General features: G+C 44.7%; 1 long non-coding RNA gene across 1 annotated transcript in view; it reads left to right on the plus strand.

Annotated features, from left to right (window-relative positions):
* The first annotated feature begins 1,874 nt into the window (after positions 1-1,874).
* Positions 1,875-18,102, plus strand: part of LOC107400888 (uncharacterized) — an 81,379-nt gene continuing 65,151 nt past the window's right edge. Inside the window, exon 1 of the long non-coding RNA XR_013046571.1 lies at positions 1,875-2,266. This is a non-coding gene — a long non-coding RNA (uncharacterized LOC107400888). The remainder of the gene's footprint in view (positions 2,267-18,102) is intronic.

The raw sequence follows: 18,102 nt of genomic DNA on the forward strand, positions 1-18,102 counted from the left end.
ACTTACTCTGTAGACCAGGCTGGCCTCAAACTCAGAGATCCGCCTGCCTCTGCTTCCCCAAGTGCTGGGATTAAAGGCATGCGCCACCACAGCCTGGCCAACTATGCACTTTCTACATTCTCTATATACATTTTTGTGTATAAGTTTTGAAAGATGCTTGTTTTATGAGTTTTCCACATCATGGCTAATAGAGCAATGGGTGCAGAAAAATAAATTTCGTCACAACCCGAGCATTGGTAAATCAGGCTTAAATTTTTATATGATGAAACAGAGAGAAATGGTGTCCTAGACAGCACAACAGGAAAAATTATTACAGTTACAATGAAATGGAAAGTTCTTGATACTCAAGCTAGTGCTGGGCCCACAACCCTCTCATTCACATAAAACCTAGAGTCAGAGGTCCTGATAAGGAATTTGGGTCTGAGTCTACCAGCCCAGCGGCATTCTATTCTTGTCCTTCTGGCAATGATTGACATTACAGTTTGTACGCATGCTCTAAAGTGTGTCCTCCTCTCTCTTACCAAACAGGACTCCCTTTTTGATAATGAGGCAGGGCTCTGCATGTTTGTAGCCCAGGGAACTGCGTCCCTGGTGATGGAGACAGGGAGCCTGGCTGCCAGGGTAAATATCCACATCCTAGTGTGGCTGCTCGGAAGTGTTGGAGGAGGAAAATCTAAGAAAAGAAGTTGCTTCCCCGTCGTCTGTCTCTCAAGCAGCTTGCATTGGCAGCAAGGACAGCGCTCCAGATCGCGCATCAGCCTGAGTCACTGCGGTCCATATCACTGTAGGTTTGCATGGGAATCACACTCATTCCTTCTTCTATGAAACATGCCAGATCTCTTTGGAGACAAAGAGTGTACAAAGGGCCTAAGACCAGTCTTAGATTTCGGTGGGTCAGAAGTTTTGCCTCAGGGGCCATTTTAGCTTTTTCTTTTCTTGACTGGGGGCAGAAAACAAAAATGCTCCCCAAGTTTGATGCAGGACAACCTTGGGGCATTTCTCTTTGTTTTCATTTTCCTGATGCTAGTATTGCAAGTAACTAAAACAAACACGTCCTTTTAATTTCCATGGGAACTCAGCCACAGCCACACAATTGTAGCTTGCAAGGAGGCTCTAAGGTTCATATGTCTGCTGCCGGAACTGTTTTGTTCTGTTCTCCAAGGAGCAGGGGCACTCTGACCCTTGACTGGGTGTTTTTGCCATTGCAAGAATATTAAGCTCTATTGGTTAGCTAGAATTTGCTTAGAGAAAGCCTGCAGATGTTGCCCAGTCTCCCTGAACTTTCATTTACTTCTGAGGGAGTTTGTGCTTATAGGGGCTGGTTTATCCTTATTTGGTCTGCTAGATAGTGATACTTTGAGCTTGTTATCATCTGTTAAAAATTCGGTATGTCGACATAGACTAGTGAACCTCCTTCCTTCTCTATTTTCCAGGCGTCCAATTCCTTTCCCAACTACTTGTCCTACATTCGTATATACTTCTAAGTATATGTTATATGCTCACAAGCCTATCATATATACACATCTCTACATATACAAATAGGTTATGTAGATGGTGGCATGCTATATGTGCTATTCTGTTTCGAATTACACTAGATCTTGGAGGTCTACCGATCTCAAGGCATAACATGGTCTTAGCCTATCTCCAAGGCATTTAGTTTGTTTCCAATATTTGGCTATTATAAGCAAAGATACATTTCACTTATGAGAATGCATTTATAGGATAAATACTGGGAGTCAGTTTCAGGTTCAAACAAGTTTCAGTGATTATTGTCAAATTGCCTTCCAGGAAATTATGCTAATTTACATTCCCATTAGCAATTCCAGAATGTGTGTTTTTAATATAAATGCTTGTTAGTTAATTGCTAATCAAGGCTAAATATTTTAAATTTTAAATATTTCACCTTGGGGCTGGAGAGATGAATCACCTCGGTAATTCAGACCCTAGCCAGGCTGCTCCCACCTACATAATTCCACCTCTAGGGAGTCAGACCTCTTCTTCTGGGCAAACACGAACCAGAGAAGGAAATTTGGAAGAGGGGAGAGGCTGTGTACTCCCAAAGCCCTCCCATAGTGATGCACTTCCTCCAGAAAGGCCACGCCTTCTCCTTCTCCCCAATAGCACCACCGACTGGGAACCACGTGTTCAAATGCTTGAGCCTCTGGGGGCCATCTTCATCCAGACAACCCAGGAACTTCCATTGAAGGCTCAAAGGGGGCATAAATAGGGTACATCTTTGCTTTGGATGTTATGCACAGGAGATCTGGTAAGTTCCACAGAATGGCTGTTTAGAATATTTTTCTTTGGCCCTTTCCTGGGCATTTGGTTCTTTATCTGTAAATGTTCACAGGCAGGATGACGTCAGGTTCTGGTTACGAAATGTCCAATGTGTTCAACAGCCAAAGCAGACAGATTTTCCACTGTTTCCAGGAAATGTGCTGGTTGGTGTCACTGGAAGTTCATGGCCGCCAGCCTCCATGCTGTTCGGTGACCCGCCTCTCCCAGGCAGCCCCCCTCCTTGAATCTCACCTTACTGGAGTTCACTTCTATTGGCACTTTGCGTTTCTACTCCTTCATTTGTAAGGGGGGAGTTTTGGTTTTCTAGTTCAGGACTATGCGTAAGTTTGAGGGTGCGTATATCCCCAAATGTAAATACAGCCTTGGTGGTGTGTGTTTGTCTGAGAAAGGTTTTACTCTGTGGCTCAGGCTAACCTCCAACTCATGGCAACCCTCCTGCCTCAGCTCCTGAGGGCTAGGGTTATAGCTGTGAGCCACCATTATCTTTCCCTTCTCCTGGGTTAACCGGAGAGTGCACCAAGGCTGGTCTCTCCATCTCTCACCTGCCTTTCCTCACCGTCCACATCTGCAGGAAGCCTGCTCCTTTCCTGTCGTTTCTGTTTGTGTTACCTTCTCCGCTCACATCTGTAGCTTGAGTTTGTCTGCCTTGCCCACAGTCAGGACAAATCTTTGTCACCCGCCAATCCCACAGCCGCTCAGACCCAACCAAGTAAACACAGAGACTTATATTGCATACAAACTGTATGGCCGTGGCAGGCTTCTTGCTAACTGTTCTTATAGCTTAAATTAATCCATTTCCATAAATCTATACCTTGCCACGTGGCTGGTGGCTTACCAGCGTCTTCACATGCTGCTGGTCATGGCGGTGGCTGCAGTGTCTCTCTGCCTCAGCCTTCCGCTTCCCAGAATTCTCCTCTGTCCTTGTCCCACCTACTTCCTGCCTGGCCACTGGCCAATCAGTGTTTTATTTATTGACCAATCATAGCAATACAGACATATAGACCGTCCCACAGCACTTCCCCTTTTCTTTTTTTAAAAAGGAAGGTTTTAACTTTTACACATCTCCAAAGCCAGCTTGGTATATTTGGGAATTTGGGCGTAGCTTCTCTTAACTACTTCCTGCTGGAGGGGGGCGCTGTATCTTATGGGGACACAAAGAAAATTTAAGGATCATGGAGTAGTCCATGAGGCTGTATCGTCTGAGCCAGTTGCCTTGAAACGATTCTGGATGCTGGATATCTGGACCACGGTGTCATCAGAGACCTTCAGGTGGTCTTGGCTGGTCAAACCTGATGTATCTTAATCTGGAACAAATCCATAGGCTCTGGCTTTCTGTAGAAACAAAAGCAGAACCTCTTTTCCAAAGCAACATATCCTTATAGCTAAATTTTGAAGTCAAGATACCTTTAAAATATACATTTTGGCATAACTCAACAGCTTTTGCAATCAAATGTTTTTCTTCAGTTACGAATATCAAAGAGAACATAATCCAGATTCTCTCTGTGGTAGCCATCTTTATGTGGCTTATTTTTTATATTACCTTGAGCCTATTGCTTTAAACTGCAGCCTTTTAAGCCTGAAACAGTGCTGTGGCTGCTGGCTCCACCCACTTCAGCTTCCCAACATGGCGGTGGTACGTTTTCTGTCAGCTCTGGGAGCCATCAACTCTCAGAAATAGTGGGTCTATGCTTCTTATCAAAGCAGCGTGTAGCCCAGAAACCTCTTTTTGTTTTGTACTAGCAAAGGCTAAATCCACCATGCAGCTTAATGTGCCACTTGCAGAGGCCTCATTGCCGCCATACTGCAGATCAAGCGCACACGCCAGGAACCCGCCAGTAACTCAAACCGGCAGCTGCTGCTCATTTGAGAGAGACAATTAGGAACTGTTTTTAGCTCCGTTTTAGAATCTTTTTTCTCAGGTTTTAGGTGGAAACTCTTGCCAACACGTTGGGCGCCATTTGTAGCTTGAGTTTGTCTGCCTTGCCCACAGTCAGGACAAATCTTTGTCACCCGCCAATCCCACAGCCGCTCAGACCCAACCAAGTAAACACAGAGACTTATATTGCATACAAACTGTATGGCCGTGGCAGGCTTCTTGCTAACTGTTCTTATAGCTTAAATTAATCCATTTCCATAAATCTATACCTTGCCACGTGGCTGGTGGCTTACCAGCGTCTTCACATGCTGCTGGTCATGGCGGTGGCTGCAGTGTCTCTCTGCCTCAGCCTTCCGCTTCCCAGAATTCTCCTCTGTCCTTGTCCCACCTACTTCCTGCCTGGCCACTGGCCAATCAGTGTTTTATTTATTGACCAATCATAGCAATACAGACATACAGACCATCCCACAGCACACATCAGTAAGCAGATGTGCCCAGAACATCCTTTAGCTAAGGCGAATGTGCAGAAATGGCCTGCGATACACTTGCTTCCTCCCAGAGACTACCAACACTAGTAGAGATGGTCCGCACTTGTGTCTCATTTACCTCCCCCCCCCCCTTCAGTCACTGGGTTGGTTCTCAACTTCCTGCTTGATGGACATGATTTGCCCAGTCTTTATTTCAGTCTTCACTGTCCTTGAAGTCGGGACCCTTCTGCAGTGCTCCCCATTCTTCCTTCTCGGGCGCTTCCCTCCTTTCTGGGACTTCATTCTGCTTGCTCCTTTAGTGTTCCAGAATCTTCCTCCATTACCCGTGCTCCAAGGCCAAGCTTCTTGTTTCTCACACTATGTGAGCTTGCCACACCCCCCCCCCCACGTTCTCAAGAAGCCCAGCTGTAGTTTTTATAGAGTTTATAGTCAGCAAGACTGAGATTTTACTTTTGACCCAGTCTTAGAAGTTTTGTTACCTGGATCAGACACTTGACAGGGATAGCATTAACTTTCTTATCTTTAAAATAGACATAATAATCCCCACCTCACAGAACTACAGTTGGGAGTAAATTAAACCTCATATATTTTAGAAAATGTGTTATTTACTGAGTCAACAAACATATTAGAACTCATATTATAATCTGAGTAATATATATATACACACACACAATATATATATATATATATATATATATATATATATATATATATATGCTTTTGTTTCATCTATCACATACCGTAAGAAATACATTTTATAATCTCACCTAGGAAACATAAAAATGATTTTCTTTGACAAATTTTGTTTTCCTTCCATATGATATGATGTACGTTGTTACTTTCTCCTGTATTTCAATAAAACTGATATCAAGTTAGACTCCACTAGGCTTCTGAATGTACTAATGAATTAATGTACTAATCTACAGTTTGGAAAACATTCTTGACTCTGGGGATGGTGACTGTGGTGGTTTGAACATGAAATGTCCCCCCTAGGTTCAGACATTTGGCCTCCAGTTGGTGAGATGCCATTTTGGGAGGTGGTACAGCCTTGCTGGGGAAAGATGCCAGTGGGGAGGGGTGCTCTGAGAGTTCACAGCCCTCCCCCCACTTCCACTCTCTCTGCTTCATGTTTGTGGTTGGGAATATGATCTCCCAATGCCTGCCACCTTGAAGCATTTACCTAATTATTCTTTATCAATAAAAACTCAGGAGTCAGATATCAGGGTAAAAACCTGAATGATCAGAGAAGTGGTGGAGAAGGAACCAATGACCTCCTCTGTCTGTCTGTCTGTCTGTCTGTCTCTCTCTCTCTCCTTCTCCCTCTTTCTCAATCCAAAAATGCCAAGACTCTCTTTAAGCCCCACCCACTACTTCCTGTGTCTCTCTATCTGTCCCACTTCCTGTGTCTCTCTATCTGTCCCACTTCCTGTGTCTCTCTATCTGTCCTTAAAATCTCTATGGTTAATTTTGGTCAGCTAGTAGCTAACTCCACCCTCTGATTCAAAGCAAACTTTATTGGCAGTGTCGGGAGTGTCAGAATGTGACCAAAATATCCCACGACACCGTCTGTTGCCACCCCTACCCCCCCCAGAATGGATTCTTTTTAAACATATATATGTTTAATTTTTAAAATTAAAATAAAGTAACTCAATTTTCTCCCTTCCCTTTCCAGTCCCCCCAACCATACAGTACCCTTGTCCTTTCTCAAGTTCATGGCCTCTATTTCTTTAATTGTTGTTACACACACACACACACACACACACACACACACACACACACACACACACGTATTATTATTAATTAATGAATACAACCTGCTTAGTCTGTATAATGCTACTTGTGTCTATATGGTGTCAGGAATGACCACTTGGTATTAGATATGTAATGGACCTTTGTCCTTCTGGAACGTTAAGTTCAAATAAACTCTCTCTTTCATAGTCGCTTTTGGTCATGGTCTTTTATCACAGTAATAACCAAGTAGCTACTGCAGAGTGTCTTATGAAGAGAGACCCCCTCTGTGGAGGTGATGTCCAAGTGGATATCAGAATTCGGCCATCTATACTTGGAGGATTCCTATGAGAACAGTGAGAGCAAACCCCTCGAATCAGACATAAGCATGTTCAAGGGAGACAAGCCCTGGGTGACTGGATGCCAGGGACGCTCGGTACGAATAGAAAGCAGCTATGACGTTGACCATGGAGAAAAGAAAAGTCAGGGCCTGCCTCATCACCTTACTGCTGGATGCTCCACCAGATAGCCCTAGAGGCATCCCAGACTCGTGACATACTGAGTCTTCAAAGTCTCTCTCCTCTGCGCATCCTGTCTCGGAGGCTGCGGTTGTTCAACCTGCTGCTGTTCCACGTCCTCCCTCCCTCCTCGTGCTCACCTCCTATTAGTTGCTAAGTCTTGTTATTGTTCTTCCTAAATTTCTCTAGAATATGTCCACCCTTAATTCCTGGACTCAAAGTGGTGTCTTTTCTAACCTAGTTCTCATACTACAACCATATTAACCATTGTAAAATATGAATTCGACCACGCCACCCTTTTAAATGAAAAGCACACGGTGTTCCCTGATGGCTCTATTTTCAGAAACGTGAGAATGTCTTGCTTTATGCTTGTTGCCTATCTGTAAATAATGTCCCTCTGTATCAGATTCCCTTCGTCCTGCCCTCTTCTGCCTTCAGATGGCATCTTTAGTATACAGTGTATCTCCCCCAAGACCTTCCTCACCTGCTGACACACGCTTGCCCCTCCCAGGAGCCTCCGGGTGCTCTGAACTCTGCCCCTCACGGCACCCCTCTGCTGTGATGGCCTACACACAAATCTGTCTGTTGTGAGGGTAGAGGTCAGTCTCCCGTGTGTGTTGCTACATCTCCAAAATGACGGCATCAAGCTCAAGGCCACTCCACGTATGCTAAAGGAATTAAAAAGGAAGAGCTGGGATTTGTAAATCACTGTTGACACTCAGTTATGAGCTGTTGGTTCCCATTCACAGCTAGTGTTGCATGAACAGTGTGGCTCTTTTCCTCCCCCACCCACCTCCTCTAAAGCAGTGGTTCTCAACCTGTGGGTCACAACCCCTTTGGGGTTTACATATCACACACTTACATTATGATTCATAAAAGTAGCAAAGTTACAGTTATGATGTAGCAGCAACATAATTCTGTGGTTGGGGTTCACCACAGCGTGAGGAACTGTATTAAAGGGTCCCAGCATTAGAAAGGTTGAGAACCACTTGTTCTAAAGGCAGGGTTTATCTCCATTTTGCAAATTAAAGGTGGAGGTTCCTGAGAATTTCTAATAACTCACTGAGGTTACCCAACTCTCAGGTGACAGAATTCAGACAGCCTTGGCTGCCTAAGTGAAAAAAATCCATATTCCTGATCCCTATGCCAGATGTGAGCTGGCTCTAGAACTCTGTTCTAACGGAGCCCTCACCGAAGGTGTGTATAACCAGAGTTGTTCTGAGCTGAGCGCTGTCTCTGCGCTGAAGAGGCCAGCTTGTTCCCTGGGCTTGAAATGAAACACCAGATCAGGCTGTGTTCTTCAGTTTGTCGAAGGGAACCTCAGAAAGTTGTTTTTTGTTTTTTCCCCAAGAACAAGTCTCCTAGAAGGCTTCGCTCCAGGAGCGGGTTCCTGTATGTCAGGAAGAAAAACTGACTGTGTCTGGGGGAGGAAGGAAGACTGGAGATCGGGTGGGTCATTCTCTGCATTTCGCATTCTTTTCGTAATTGCTAGTCTGTCTGGGGTGTGACCTTGTTTTTAACCCTACTTCAGGAACTGCCACCCTGAATTGCGATCCCCGGATTTACATTGTCATTGTACTTGGGGGAAATTCTGGCAGATTGTTGTCATAGTCCAGAGGTCTGACAGGACTTTAGGGGCTTTGATTATGCGATTGTGCCGCGTTAGCCGGTGCCTGTCAGCTTTATGACGGGATGAATAGTTAAATGAGGGCCTTTCATTTGTAATATTCCAGACACTTGCCAGATTTCATTTTTCTTATTCTTTACTACCTCCATCTTTGGCAAGAGGGTGGCAATTGTTGGTTCTTTCATAATGAAAAGGCCAACAGGGGTCAGGGAGGTTAATTAGGTTACCTCACTGTAACATCCGGGTTACAGTCGGTCAGCACAATGGGCTTATGTCTGAGTCAAATTCTTTCATCCCTACTGGGGAAGAAATGCACACTTGATATTTAAGGATCCGTAATGCTTTCATGAATATTCATTTACCCTTCAACAACTATTATGGAGACCTACTGTATATCAAACAGTAAAGTAGTGGGGAAAAAGACAAACACTTTGTCAAGGAACCGACAAGATGGTAGAGGTGGGACAGAGGAATCGTGGAAATATATATGTGTTACATGCATTTGCACTAATAATGTTCTGTAGGTAAAGTACCAATAGAGTAACAGGATAGAAGAATGCTTGGGACAGATGAAGAAAGAATCCTCAAAGGCTTCCCACAAGATCGTCTCCTGTGAGGTGTTACAGAGGATGAAAAGCCACCTTTTAGAGAGCTTGGGAAGAGCACCCCAGACAGAAGACACAGCAGTGAAAAAGGCCCTAACATGAAATGGGCGCAGACGGGAAGGAGCATGCTGTCACATGGGCCATGGTTAAGATGGATATCTTAGCGCATGTTGTGGTTTTAATCAAGGATGTCCTCAAAGACTCCCATGTTGAAGTAACACTCCCGGCTGGTAGTGTTACTAAAAATGACTGGCTCATGAAGGCACTAACTCCACCAACAGATTAATCCATTGATGGTTCATTCATGAACAGGCTATTAGAAAGTGGGCTAGTCCCTCCCTCAAAAGTCACCGGGGCCAGGCCTGTCTTTGGCAGGGAGAGACTGCCCTTTGTCCTTCAGTTTCCTGGCCACCTTGAGGTGAGCCACCCACCATCTCCTACCGTGGAGTTTTGGCTCACTACATGAGTAAAAGCCAGCCTAGAGTGGATTGAAAGTTTTGAAATTATGGGCCCAAATAGTGCTTCCTTTGACTTGTTTATCTGAGCTGTTTTGTCACAGTGATGGACAAGTGACGGACCGCTTTAAAGAGGAGGGATGGGGACCTCTGGTTTGTTTTGACCAGACCTCTTGGTTTGTGGCGCAGAGGCGGACTGAGGGAGCCAGGATGGCACCGGGAGAAGAGGCAGAGGTTACTGTGTTGGTTCAAGGGGAGGGAACTTTTGAGTGTCGGCCTTGTGTCAGACACTGTAGGAGCGTCTCATAGGTGTGTCTTAGTACTCAGAGTCCTGTGACGTCATAATTACTGCCTTCACTTTCCAAAGGTTGAGACTAGAGGCTCAGTGTAAATCTCTACCTCTCCCAGGGCTACTCAGTCTCAGTGACAGAAGGGTTTAACTTTATTAATGAATTAAATTTACTTTTATATTAATGTAGGGTTGAACTGTCTTTTTGAGCTGTGGTGTGTCTTCAGAGACTAGTGGGGTGTTCCCCAAGGATGTCCCCCGAGACTCTCAAGCTGTTACACCCCATGGTGGTTTAAACGAGAATGTCCATCGGAGGCTCTTGTATTTGAATGCTTGGTGGTAGCACTGTCTGGGAAGGCTGAGGAGGCGTGGCCTTACAGGATGAGCGCTTAAAGCCTCGCCCAGCTTCCTGTTCACTCTCTCTGCTCTGTGCCTGTGGTTGAGGACCTGAGCTCTCAGCTTCCGGCTCCTGACGCCATGCCTGCCATTTGCCGCCGCGCCTCCTCACCATGATGGAATCTTATCTCTAGGAAATAGTAAGCCAAAAACAAACTCTTTCTTCCATAAGTTGCTTTTGGTCATGGTGTTTTGTCACACCAACAACAGAAAACTAACTCATACACCCGCCAAACCCACTCACTGTCTTCTCTCTGTCCCGACTAATCTGCCCCGCTCCTCGGTCCCAGGAGTAATCTGGGCTGGAAAAGTCTTGTGTCTTATTTTTCTTTATCCTCTGCCTTCCCTCATGGAGTGAAGAATTCTGGCTTGTGCTAAGCTGACAAAAACCTAGCCAGAACAATGGACGTCTAGGATGATTACATTTCCTGTGATGAAACACCGTGACCCAAAGCAAATGGGAGCGGAGACCTGGGAGGGGTTTATTTGGCTTCCATGTTCTGCATCACAGAACATGTGATGTGGGATGCCAAGGCATAAACTGAAACCAGGCGTGCGCCTGAAGGTAGGAGCTGCCGCGAAGGCCATGGAGGGGTGCTGCTTACTGCTTGCTCCTTACAGCTTGCTCATCTTTTTTACAGAATTTAGGATCACCAGCCCAGTCTCCCCCACCCCCTCCCCGCCCCCGCCTCACACACATTGGGCTGGGCCCTCTCTCATTAACCGCTAGTTAAGAAAATGCTCTACAGGCTTGCTTGCCTACAGCCCGATCTTATGGAGGCATTTTTTAACATTGAGGTATCCTCCTTGCAGGTGATTTTAGTTTGTGTCAAGATGACCGAATTCGCCTGGACAGTATTGGTGTGACCACTGGCTTCACAGAACAAGTTTAGTTTTTCATTTCGGTTTTGTGGGGACAGTTTGAGAATGATTGGTATTAGATCTTCTACCAGAGTTTGGGTCAGCAGCGAGGTCATCTGACCTTGGACATTTTCTTTCTATGGGGAAATTTTTAATGAATTTAATCTTTCAATCTCACTGCTTGTTATGGATCTGATGAAACTGTTTATGTTCTCTGAATTTGATTTGGTAGGTCATACACAGAAACTGATCAATTTTCTTTCTAGGTTTTCAGCTTTTATATACTTTTCCAATATAAGTATTGGAAGCCTTCTCAGCAACTGAGGATATCGCTGGAATCCGTTCTAACAACCCCCTTTCATCTTTAATTGAATTAACTTGCGTCTTCTGACCCTTTTGGTTAGCTTGGCCAGGCATTTGTTGATCTTGCTAATCTTTTCTAGGAACTGACACTTTGTTGATTATCTTTGTGTATTGTTCTGGATCTGTATCTCATTAATTTATGCCCTAATCTCTTATTATTCTTTTCAGTCTACTGCTCTTGAGTTTGGCTTGTTCTGGATTCTGTAGAACCTTGAGGCACATCAGTAGGTTATTTCTTTGAGCTCTCTCTGATTTTTTTTTTTTAACATGAGTCCTTTTAGCTTTGAACTTTCCTCTCAGGACTGCCAAGGCTGTCTATCAGAGGCTCTGCTAGGTTACGCTCCAGTTCCTTTGATTCTAGGAATTTTTAAATTTCCTCCCTGATTTCTTCAATGACCCACTTGTTCATTCAAAAGTGGATTGTTCGGTTTCCAGGTAATTATGTAGTCTCTGAGTTTCTCTTGGTATTGACTTATGCATTTATTATATTATGGTCTGATAGGATACCCAGACTTACTTCTCTATTTGCTAAGCCTTGTTTTTCAGCCTATAATGTGATCGATTTTGAAGAAGATTCCATGTGCTGCTAAAAAGAATGTTAAGTGAAATGTCTGTTAGATGTCTAGGAAGCCCATTGATCTGCAGTATTACTTAGCGCTAACATTTTTACTAATTTGTAGTTTGGAAGACTTAGCTAAATAGGAAGGTGAGTAGTGACATCTACTACTACTATTGTGTCAGGATCCATGAAGTGTTTTATGCCTTTTAAAATTTGTTTCATAAAACTGGCAACCCCAAGAGTCAATGAATAAATATTTACAGTGGTTATAACTTTTGATGAGTTAGATTCTGTATTATGAAGTGACCCTCTTTATCTCTTCTGACCGGTTTTAGCTTGAAGTCTTCTTTATCAGGCAGGAGAGGCAGGACACCAGTTTGTTTATGGGTTCTACTCACTGCTTAGCTCAGCTGCCAACCTTTGACTCTTCATTTGGGGGTCTTTGATAGTAATATGAGATTTTTGAAGATAGCAGGTAATTGGGTTTTATTTAAAATTTTCTTTTTCATTCTTTGGGTGTGTCTGTGTGTGTGTGTGTGACATGGGACAACTTGCAGGATCAGTTCACCCCATCTACAATGTGGATTCTGTGAATTGAACTCAGGTCGTCAGGGTTGGCAACAATCACTTTTACACACTGAATCATCTCACTGGCCCTGGATCATGTTTTATAAACTAGTCAGTTATCATCCTGCATATTTTAATTGGTTCATTAACCCCATTTGCATTTAGGATTACTACTGAGATGGATGTGCTGTTTTCTGTTTTGTTGGTTGTTGATCTGTTGGCTGACCTGAGGCTGGCTCTCTTTTCTTCCTTGGTTAGAATTAAGTGATCTATTCTCTTGTTGGGTATCACTGGTTCCATTGGGCTCTCTTCTAATTATTTATCTTACGGCATATATTCTTTCCTAATTTTTATGAGTGAACTATCGAAGAGAAGATCTGATGTCATCCTCTCAGTTCTTCCAGTGTATGTGAGTTTTGTTTTCCCTTCAAAGCTTTTAGCCTTGTTTCTTGGCTTTGTGCTGTTGACACCTTGGCTGAGATGGACGCTGGAGCGTCTTCTCTGAGCCTGTCTACCTGGAATTCTATGTGCCTCTTGTATTTGGATGCCCCCCCCTTTTTATTTAGGGATGGGAAATTCTTGCCTATAATTTTACTAACTAAATTCTCTATGCCTTTATCCTTTATCTCACTCAGTTCCTCCTTCTACCCCAGGGATTCTTTTAAAAATTAACTTTTTAAAGTTAAATTTTATTTTATGTGTATGAGTGTTTCACCTGTATGTATGTCTGCATACCGTGTGTTTGCCTGGTGCTCTCAGAGGCCAGAATGGAGTGTCCCCTGAAACTGGAGTTATGAGACACCATGTGGGTGCTAGGAATCAAACTCAGGTCCTCTGGAAGAGCAGCCAGTGCTCTTGACTGCTGAGCCACTTCTCCAGTCCCTACCCCATAGATTCTTAACTTTGATCTCTTGAACATATCTCAGAGTTCTTTGGAGGGTTCGCCATGCTCATTACATTCTTTCTTTCTTTATCCATTGGTGTTACTGTCTGATTGGCCTCCACCTTTTATATTTGTATTTGTTCTTCTAGTGGATCTTTTTTTGACGATGCTTTCTCCTGGTGGCTTAATTTTTTTTTTTTTCAATTCTAGAATTTCTGTTTGGTTACTTTTGGGCAATTTTCTCATATAGGTTCTGAACCAGTTTCCTTCCATTCTTCATTTGCTTATTTGATATACAGACATTGATCCTTTAAAAAGTAGGATCTGAGATCGTCTGGTTTCCAGTTATCTTTTATTGTTGTTTTCTGAGATCTCTTCAGCTTGTAGGGATTGTAGTGGAGAGTTGTCTGATGGGTTTGGGTTCCTTTGTTGTAGTTTACATATCTGTTGGGGTGTGTGTGCCCTCCAGCTATTCGTTTGTTTTCTCTTTCTCCTCTCTTTTTCTGTTTTATTTTATGTGCATCCTCCTGGTAAGTTGCCTTTGCTTAGACTCACGTGTCATGGAAGCCAGCTGAAATAAACACAGTGCTTTCTTTGACAGTAGTCCCAGAGCTAAGCACTGGAGAAGACACTTGTGCCCCCCTAAGACACAGAGACAGTGACACTACACACCTGCCTGGGGTGTCAAATCAGAGTTTGATTACTGGCACCCACATGATAGCCCACAACTGCAGTTCCAGGGGACCACACACCCCACCCTGGCCTCTGAGGGCACCAGGCACACACCTGGTATAGCTTATAGTACGTTTTAGAGGGAGGAGCATCAGTGTTTGAGTCGTGTGAGCATGAGGGAGCGGGAGAGGGGGACGTAGGGCACAGAGAAAGAATGAGAGGAAACTGTGTGAGAGCTATGAGAAGAAGTAGAGAAAATAAGTGTATCAGGGTTCAGAGAAAGGGAAGACTGACGTAAAAGCCAGTGAGATTCAAGGTACAGCACAACAACTGTGGAATTAAAGTATAAAAGTGTAAATACAAAACACAAAACAAAACCCACGCAAAGTAAGGTAATAAGATGAGCAAAATAATAAATACACGATATTGTGCCCCTAAGTCAGTGTTTCTTCCTGGCTGGGGCTTTAGTTTTCCTGTTTCTTATGCTTGCATGGTTTCTGTCAACACTTCTCTCCCTTCCTCCCTCCTCTTCCTCCTCCCTTCCTCCCTCCTCTTCCTCCCCCCTTCCTCCTCCCCCCCTCCTCTCTCTTCCTCTTCCTCCTTCCTCTCTCCCTCTCTCTCACCATACTCCACAGCTGGTGGGTAGTGTTGCTAGTCTCGGTAACTCAAGTTAAGCCAGTGAATCCTACTAGAGAGAAGGATGTTGTGGTGGAAGACCCCTATGCTGGCTCGTTTCTGTCTGTCAACTTGACCCAGGCTAGGGTCCTCTTGAAAGAAGGAACCTCCGTTGAGGAAGAGTGTCCACCTGATTGGCCTGTAGGCAAATCTGTGGGGCATTTCTTGATTAATGATTGATGTCGAGAACCCCATCCACTGTGTGGGGTGCAGCCCCTGGGCAGGGGGTCCTCAGAGGACAAGAAAGGGAGCTGTACATGAATCCATGAGCAAGCCGGGAAGCAGGTTGCTTTCCTCCATGGTTCCTGCCTCTACTGTATGAGTTCCTGCCCTGACTCCCCTCCATGATGGTCTGTGATTGGATGTGTAAACCAAAGTCAGCCTTCTCCTGCCAAGTTGTTTTTGGTCGTGTCCTGTGGTGTTTCTGACAGCGATGGAGAGCAGACCAGGACATCCATTTTCTGCCAGACATCCTCCCCTTCCCTGTCTGATTCCTGAGGCTGATATTCCTGGTGCTTTGTGGGATCCGTTGATCTGCTGGGTTTTCTTTACCTGAGGTCATACGAAGGGCCCACCCACCTATAATCACCTTTTCCCGGTGCCTCAGGATACTGCAGGAAGGAAGTGACACCACACACATCCTAAGATTCCAATCCCGTTTCCGTAGCTTGTCCCTGGTTATGGTGGACATGGGGGTGGGATGGGTAGCTTGTCCCTGGTTATGGTGGACATGGGGGTGGGATGGGTGTCTAGTGAGAATCTTTCACCTTCAGACCCTTAACACAATTCTGTGGCAGTCTCCACCATCTGTATCGTGGAGGGTCTGCTGTTATTGAGGTGGTACATCAGGTTCCAAGATCTGCTGTGCTCGCCTGTGGCTCCCCGTCACCCCCATCCCTTGGTGAGGGAATGGTGGGTCTTGCATGTCTCTCAGCTTCAGACTCCCATGCTCCTCTCTGGTCCTGTGTCCACAGTTGGCTGCGCCTCCCGCTGCTGTCCAGGCAGACTGAATTCTCTATCCAGTTTGGGTTTCCAGTAGCAGTCACTGCTCCTCCTGCCGGGCCTTATGGCCATCCATACTCAGAGTCCTCGAACAACTTCTCGAGGGAGGACCCAGCTCAGTGTGAGCAGCTTAATGTGTCTGGAAGTGCTGGCTGGCCTTGGTGGGGAAAATCCCACAGAGTCTTATTCCTGTTTTCTGTAACTGTTTTTCTTACTTCTCTCTTGGTGGCTTTTCATCATGACTTTCTTTCATCTGATCCCACAGAGGTAGTTTCTAATTGCCACTGACACTCTGACCTTTTTGTTTTGTTTGTTTTTTTGCTTGTTTGTTTTGAGATGGGGTCTCACTATGCAGTCTTGGCTGTCCTGAAACCCTCTAGGTAGACCAGGCTGGCGTCTAATTCACAAAGATCCTCCTGCCTCAGCCTCTGGAGTGCTGAAATCAAAGGTGTGCCCGGCTGACGACAGTCTGTTCTTATGTTAAGTGGTAGGAGCCACTTAACTTAAAAAGCAATGTCTGGAGTGAAGGCAATGTCTTTCGGGATAGTAACTATCAGAACCCCGTGTTCACTGCTGTTTGCTGGTGTGGGTCTTGGGGCGGACTGAAAGGCTGGATAACCAGTCAAGAAGCAGGAACAGTGCAGTTCTATTCTGAGCCGAATCTGCAGACCTGCGATTCAGTGATTCCAATCTGGCTGCTTGCATCCAGCCAGCATCCCGTCTTTCAGTGTTTGCTGCCACAGGCGAATATATGCTCAAATATTTTCTGGACTACCCCCATGAAGGATTCCTCACATTTATGGCAACCCCCTTGTCCCCCGGCCCTGGGAACTTCTCTTGTCTACTGGATAATCAGAAAGAAAACTAGATACAAAATGACTTTGGTCCGCCATTTCTCACCGAAGAAGGGAGATTTGAGGAGATAAATGACATTCATTTCAGCCAGTTTGGAGAGCTCTACAAGAAGTTGTTCTCTGTTTCATTTTGTAGAATAAGTAATCATGTTTGAAGACTGGGGAGGGAAAGTGTGTGTGATCTACTGACAACCTTTTATTGTACAAATAATATTGTAACAACGAGAGCAGAAATCAGACAAGGAAAAAGAAAAAAAAAAAAAACCCACCCTCTCTGATCTGCCATTCTCGCATCTCTCTTGAAGCTTCTTTCTAGTTCCTGTCTGTTGGGCTGCGTAACCTTCAGATAGTTGGTGGGTGCACAGAGGGGGGCTTAGAACCTCTCATCATACTGTCTTCTGTCCTGTTGTCATAGAAGTTGACAGGTAAGAAGGATGCTGGGAAAGGGGTGCCAGGCTGGTAGAGCATCATGTGGGGAGCGTCATGTGAGGAGCTCCCTGGTGGAAGAGGACCGGAAGTGTGTGAGGAAGCAGAGGGAGGGTCTTTCTCCATGGCTTTAAGTTCTGTGGTGGAGTGTAGAGACATTTCAAAGGAAACTTCATCCTCAATCTTACTCCTCTGCTGTGTTTAATTGTTAGGTGAAAACAAACAAAAGACTGATCCAAATGGTAATGCAAAGAAAGACTTGCCATCACTCCACTGTGCCTGGTCCTCCACAGTCACGTCCCAAGAGCTCTTCCCTCGACTTACCCTTTTGGGAATTGGGGCTGTGATTGCTTAGATTTACATCATCCAGCACAACGGATTGGTTCTCCAATTGGTAGACCAAAGTTTGTCATGATGCATGGGACAAATGTGATGTCTGATATCTTCTACTCTCAATGGAAATGAGTCACTATTCAGATCTGTGTTTATTTCATCTCAGTAGCCAGAGAAGAAGTGACAGTGTTCATTTCAAAGAACTGGCAAAAAGGGACAATGTAGCTATATGGACCGCTGTGTAGAGTTTTGTTTTGTTTTTGACTCTGGGAGCCCACCACCCAGCTTCCAAATAAATACACGGAGACTTGTTCTTACTTATGAATGCCTGGCCTTAGCTTGGCTTGTTCTAGCCAGCTTCTCTAACTTAAATTATCCCATTTCTCTTTAACTACAGTTTGCCTCTGGGCTTTTACCTTTCTTTATTCTATATGTCTTTCTTTCTTTCTTACTCTGTGGCTGGCTGGCCCCTGGCATCCTCCTCTCCTCCTTCCTCTTTTCTTTCCTCAAGCCTAGATTTCTCCTATTTATTTTCTCTCCTAGCAGCCCCGCCTTTCCCTCTCTCCTGCCTTCCTATTGGTCACTCAGCTCTATATTAGACCATCAGGTGTTTTAGGCAGGCACAGT

This window comes from Peromyscus maniculatus, chromosome 20, assembly GCF_049852395.1.
Source record: "Peromyscus maniculatus bairdii isolate BWxNUB_F1_BW_parent chromosome 20, HU_Pman_BW_mat_3.1, whole genome shotgun sequence".
NCBI lineage: Eukaryota > Metazoa > Chordata > Mammalia > Rodentia > Cricetidae > Peromyscus > Peromyscus maniculatus.